This window comes from Vigna umbellata, chromosome 8 (genome assembly GCF_029865625.1).
Source record: "Vigna umbellata cultivar VRB3 chromosome 8, Vumbellata_1.0, whole genome shotgun sequence".
NCBI classification, from domain to species: Eukaryota; Viridiplantae; Streptophyta; class Magnoliopsida; order Fabales; family Fabaceae; genus Vigna; species Vigna umbellata.
This window is the reverse complement of record NC_142172.1, coordinates 23750121-23756111: the sequence shown is the minus strand read 5'-3', so window position 1 is coordinate 23756111 and position 5991 is coordinate 23750121. Positions and strand designations below refer to the sequence as shown.

Genomic DNA, 5991 nt, shown 5'->3' with positions numbered 1-5991 from the left:
TAAGAGACCCCCTTCAACTTAGTATATGACACCAACATCATGATCCTATGGAGATTGGAAAGTCATCTCTACAACAACAATAATACAATGAATATCATAATTAAGACTTGCTCAACACTAGTCTAGATCATGCATTTGTTGTTGTAGCCCTTGAAATAACTTTATCAAGAAAGAATCTTCATGACTTAGCCTTAGGTTCAATGTTTGAGGTTTCCTTCCAAATTGGGTTTCCTCGTGTGACTCAAGTCTCAAAATTACTGTTTAGCTGCGCCAATGTTAGATTTGTCCAAAATTACTTGGATTTCCTTCATTTTCTTTATTTTTCCACTTTAACTCTCTATAGTAATCAAAATCTGCAAAACAATTCAAATTGGGGTGTTTTCTAAAATTATTTGACAAAATTAAAACAAGATAAGTGCAAAATTGGTCTCAAAATTAACTTGTATTAGGCATTTATCAGCTATCAAAATAACCATCATTAAAAGTATAAATGATGATGGTTATATAGAAAATTGTCGTTAAAAGTGGCATAGACGAGAAATAACAATAGCTATATAGAGAATCATCATTAAAACTTTAAAAAATGACAATGGTTATATAGAGAACCATCTTCGAATGTGTATTATTTTCATAAAAAAATATGTACCTCTTTCTCTCGCACGACTTTCATTTAAGTGTTTCCTCTTTCTCCCACACTTTCATTTTCTCTTCCCCCTACCTTTTCATTTTCAATTCCCCTTGCATCTTACAGTGGCCACCAGCGGTGAACCTCTACAAGCCTCCACCAATTGTAAATTGTTCTACACTGTGAGTCTCCTCCTCACTTACGATTAGTACTTTAGATTTATTCAAGGATTTATTTACTTGTTTCTGATTTATCCTACAACTTCACAAGCAAGTAAATGGTTAACCAATGAAAAATTTATGTGCCTTTTAATACTCAGATGAAGATGTTTTTCTTCTTTACATTGGTAGGTTCACTACAAAAATATTTAATTTTACCGGCGGTTTTTTTTCAACTTACCGGCAGTTTTAACCCACCTAAATACATTTTCCGCGGTTACGAAAACCGCTGAAAAAGTAGCGTCGGTAATAATTACCAACGGCTTTTTACCAGGGGTTTCCAAAATCGTCAATAATTACCAGGGATTTTCAAAACCGCCGGTAATTACAAGGGTTGTCAAAAACCGCCGGTAATTACCAGGGATTTCTAAAACCGCCAGAGATTTTCAAAAACAGTTGGTAATTAATAAAATATTTTTTTAATAAAAAATTAATAAAAGCAAAACATGTACCGATGTGATTAATTCCTAACTGGGTAGTCCATTTCACCTATCGAACTGTCTATTAAAAAGCATACATTTTGAAAAAGGAGCTTTATTTGTAAACTGATAAATGACTAATTGTGTTTAATATTAAATAATAAAAATTAATCTTAAAATAATATTTTATGAATCAATAGTAACAATAACATATATTTTAGATATGAGACACGGTAAATTTAATTCTTGAAAAAGATAGAAGCTTTTATTTAGTTTTGGTTTAATCTCAAATAGGTCCCTTACTTATTCGGTGTCTCAATTGGGTCCTTATTTTTGAAAAATTGAAACAAATAAAGGCTTGCCGTCAAATTGAACAAACACCGTTAGACTGATGTATACGTGGCATGCTGACGATAGTGTTTTGAATGATGTGGCAAGGGTTAAGTTAATCTAACGTGGATATTTGTTTTTTTAAAATTAAAGAAATTGAGAGAAGTTAATTAAAATGAATTGTTTAAGAAAATTAGGGATTAGAGAAATCTGAGTGCTTCCTCAAATTAGGGTTCCTTTGGAATCCTCCGCTCCAGCAATCCTCCCCATGAGTCTAGATACCTTTCTCCCCATGAGTCAATTAGTACCATCGTTGCGCCTCCGCTCCAGCAATCCTCCCTTCCTCCGCCGCCTACTCCCCCATCGTTCCCCTTCGACGGCTGTTGAATCAGAAGCGCTAATGCCAAACTATTCAATGGTGTCAGCATTCCAAGAGTTATCATTATTCAACCGTTCGCCCTCAGAGAAGATATCGGGGATTCGCTCGTCGACGACAGATGAGACTGGATCTCTTCCTCATCGTCCATATCCTTCATTTTTATTTTCGTTTCTTTAAAAGAAATTTGGGTGAAATTGGTTTGGAACCTTTTTGGAGGTTTCGTTGACGGAAGGGAGTGAGTTGACGGTGACTGTCGAGATGTGCTTGAAGAAACTTTCAACAATGACTTCTCTTATATGTTCCCTTTACTAGCCGAAGGCTCATCTAGCAAATTATCCAATGCACAATTGTAGGGAGCTTTCTATTATGAAACCACTTTGACTCTACAAACTAAATTTTCATATTTGGGTGCTGATTCTCTTGAAACTGTGAGGCCTCAAATTCTTCCTTCCTTCCATGTTTGTGAATTTCTTCATTTACAGATTGCTCTTTCTGATTGCTCTTTCCTGTTTTTCAATTGCTCTTTTTGATTGGGCTAGGTTAGTTTGTTTATGTCTAAAGATTATCAATTGGTGCAAAAATAAGGATGATAGAAGAAGGGATGATGGTTACGATGAACATATGATGGAGCATATAAGGATGATGAGGATATGATGGAGCAGATAAGGATTCTGGGATGGAATTGGTGAAGATGATATGCTGTAAAAAGGATCCTAATTCTTTTTTAATTTTTTAATTTTAAAATAACTCAAATCCAAATCATTTAACCATGTCATTTAAAAATAAAATCCAACGTGCCACGTCAAATATTCAGTAACTGTCGTTAGGTCTAATTTAACGGTAAGGGTCTAATTGATGCAATTTTCACAAAATAAGGACCCAATTGAGATGCCAAAAAAAAAGAGGATCTATTTGAAATTTTGGACAAAAATAAGGACCTACCGAGACATTAAACCTTTAGTTTTCTAAATTGATATGAAAAGAGTATAGTTTACAAAACTTAATAATAAGATATTGTTACAGGAATTTGGATAAGTTTAGAAATTAAAATATTTTAAATCTTTTTGTTAAATCAATCATACAAATTCTAGTATATTGATTGAGGACCCAGGCATGAATGTAGATTGACGATCAAACCCCTCTTCCCATTATTGGTCTTCAATATTTTAATCTTTCTCAAGAGCAGACACTACATTACTGTTTAAAACAATCCAAGAATTCCAAATTAACGTTAATCTCTGCCTTTGTTGGATGTTATAGATAATTTGGAATAATCTAACCACATGTTTTATGGAATAACATAATTATTATTGAATCTGAGATGAGAATCAGAATACAATACCATATGGATAAACTATGCCAAAAGCTAAACAATAGAGTCCCTTGATACTCTTACACAACAACCATTTTGTTTAGTTTTCTTTCCTAGTTAGTGTTAGCATCGGTGAGGTTGCAAATTCTAAAATAAAATCTCACTCTGAATCATGTTTTTTTCAATATATTTACTTTTTTTAATCATGCTTCAAAAAGTGACATCTTATGGAGTGTTTTTTCAAATACAAAAGACAACTGCGCATTATTTTCTACATTAACCAATATAGAAACAACACTTGGTAACATACATAGCAGGAATATACAAAACAGTCTTTAAGTTTTGGTGATTGCATGCTCTCAAGGATCATAGTCGAACCAAAATTATAAATAATCAAAGCCTTACAGCTTCACAAAGTTTGCAAGCAATACAACGTTCCTCCCCTGTTGGATATCTTTTGAGAGCATGTTCACCACGAAAACGAGGGCTCAAAGGTCCTTTCTCAAATGGATAATTGATCTGCATTAAAGATGGCATTCAACATTTAATTACAAGATGCAACACTATTGGATGACAAACAATTTCAGAAGACACTTACTGTAACTTTTGTTTCAAAGAAGTATTTCAGAGTAAGCTATCATCCAGAACAACAACAATGAATTAGTTACATTATGGAGAATGTCAAAAAGAACAACAATAAACCTGAAAACAGAGGATTCTAAATAAATACCACAACTTCAATCCTTTGAAATTTCCTTTGCAAGTTGCTCCCTTTGTTCATCCTCTACAGTCTGCATCTAAGAATTATAATATATAGAAAGAAGGCATGAATACATAACACATGCACGTGAAAAGAAAATGGACATCCAAGAGATATCTCAATTGACAGACCATGGAGGTTTCGGGGTTTATTTGATTAATGGAGGTTGTTGTGCAGGGATCGGAGGGTGAGGACTAAAACCCTAACGCGCCTTCCTCGGGGAACAATCCAAGCAGCAACAATGAGCAGAAGAAAACATGTGCCTATTGCGGCACCACCAAGACTCCACTCTGGAGGGGTGGTCCGGCAGGGCCTAAGGTTAGTACTCTCTTCATTTCCCAGATCGCGCCACCTGGACTAACATCAACCCTTGATCTCACTCTCTTATCGTTAATTTTTTCAGTCTCTGTGCAACGCCTGCAGGATCAGAAGCAGGAAGAAGAAGAGAGCGATTATGGGGATAAGCAAGGAGAACAACGAGGATGGGAGAAAGGGGAAGAAGAGGGGCGGCACCGGGGCCGCCGCTATCGGTGGCGGCGCGTTGGGGAGGGAGGTATTGTTGCATCGATCACATTGGAAGAAGCTCGGGGAGGAAGAAAAAGTTGCGGTGCTTTTGATGTCGCTATCTTATGGATCCGTTTATGCCTGAACCAAATTTAACCATTTTATTGACGTAGAAGATGCAGAAGAAGAATTATTAAGGAGATATAATCATCGGCTTCTCCTAGAAGCTTCGGGAACAATACCTTCCGAGAGAGCACGCTTTCTTCTACAGCGGCGTCACCGTTCTTTGAATCTTCGGCATCCTGTTCTTCATCAATCCAGTGTGAGACTTCCTGGTCTTCATGTGATGCCTCCGCCTCTACCGGCCAAACAGATTTGCGAGAATCGCGCTACTCTAGCGAGTTCGGCCTTTGGCCGTGGCGGCGAGAGCACAGTCGACGGTTGCGCAGACACCGCTGACAGCGGTAGGGTGTGAACATCGCAAGATGGAAACGGCGAGACACGAAGGTTGGGAGATGGAAATGGCGAGACACAAAAGTTATGCGAATCACAAGCTCCTCAAAAACGCCATCGGAGAGCTCCTCAAAAAGCATTCGCAACGTCATGAACTCCTGAAGCTTGGGTTTTCAGAATTAGTGATTTGGAAGAGGAAAAGGCAAGGAAACCAGGGACGGCAAAGTGACGAAGGGTTATGAAGATAAAGAAGTCGAGGGCGAAGGTGAAGAAGGAAACGACGTTAAGAAGAAATTTAAGAATACCCGAAAAAGAAACGACAAGGGGATGAAGGTGGAAAACAAACATTTGCGTCTGGAAATATATTTATAAAATTAAATAAATTATATTTAACTGCCATTTTTATTTAAAATCATCGAAAAATCACGATAAAAAAATAAAGAAAAAGTTGCTGCGGTTTTGTAGGAAACTGTAGATAATTAGGAGAGGTTTTAAAACCCGGAAGGGTTAAATATGTTTTTAGTCCCTAAACTATTGGCCGTTTCTGGTTTTCGTCCCTCTTTCAAAGTAAAGTACAATTTGGTCCTCATTCTTTAGAAAAACGTTCGTTTTAGTCCTCAAAATTTTGTTTTTAGTCCTCGTTTTAGTCCTCAAAACGTTCGTTTTTTCGACTAAAACGAACGTTTTTTAAAGATTGAGGACCAAATTGTACCTTACTTTGGAAGAGGGACGAAAACCAAAAACGATCAATAGTTTAGGGACTAAAAACATATTTAATTCAACCCGAAAAACAAACCCCTACTATATTGATATATTTTTGTAGTGGTACATTTGTCTTTTTTAATCTCGTCGTGATATGCAACACATCATTTTTTTTTCTTTTATTGGATGACTTTTACCATTGGTACAAGAACAACATTGTCCATCATCATTTAAGACTTTTAATGACCATTATTTTAGCCTTCGTCACTTTTAATGACATCGTCTATGA

At 36.3% G+C, this 5991-nt stretch overlaps 1 long non-coding RNA gene across 1 annotated transcript; it reads right to left on the bottom strand.

Annotated features, from left to right (window-relative positions):
* Positions 1-3654: 3654 nt before the first annotated feature.
* Positions 3655-5334, bottom strand: LOC124839151 (uncharacterized). The gene is made up of 3 exons (XR_007028908.2): positions 4790-5334; positions 3882-4688; positions 3655-3802 (listed from the first exon to the last, which is right to left on the bottom strand). It is a non-coding gene; the product is annotated as an uncharacterized LOC124839151 (long non-coding RNA).
* Between the last annotated feature and the right edge of the window lie 657 nt (positions 5335-5991).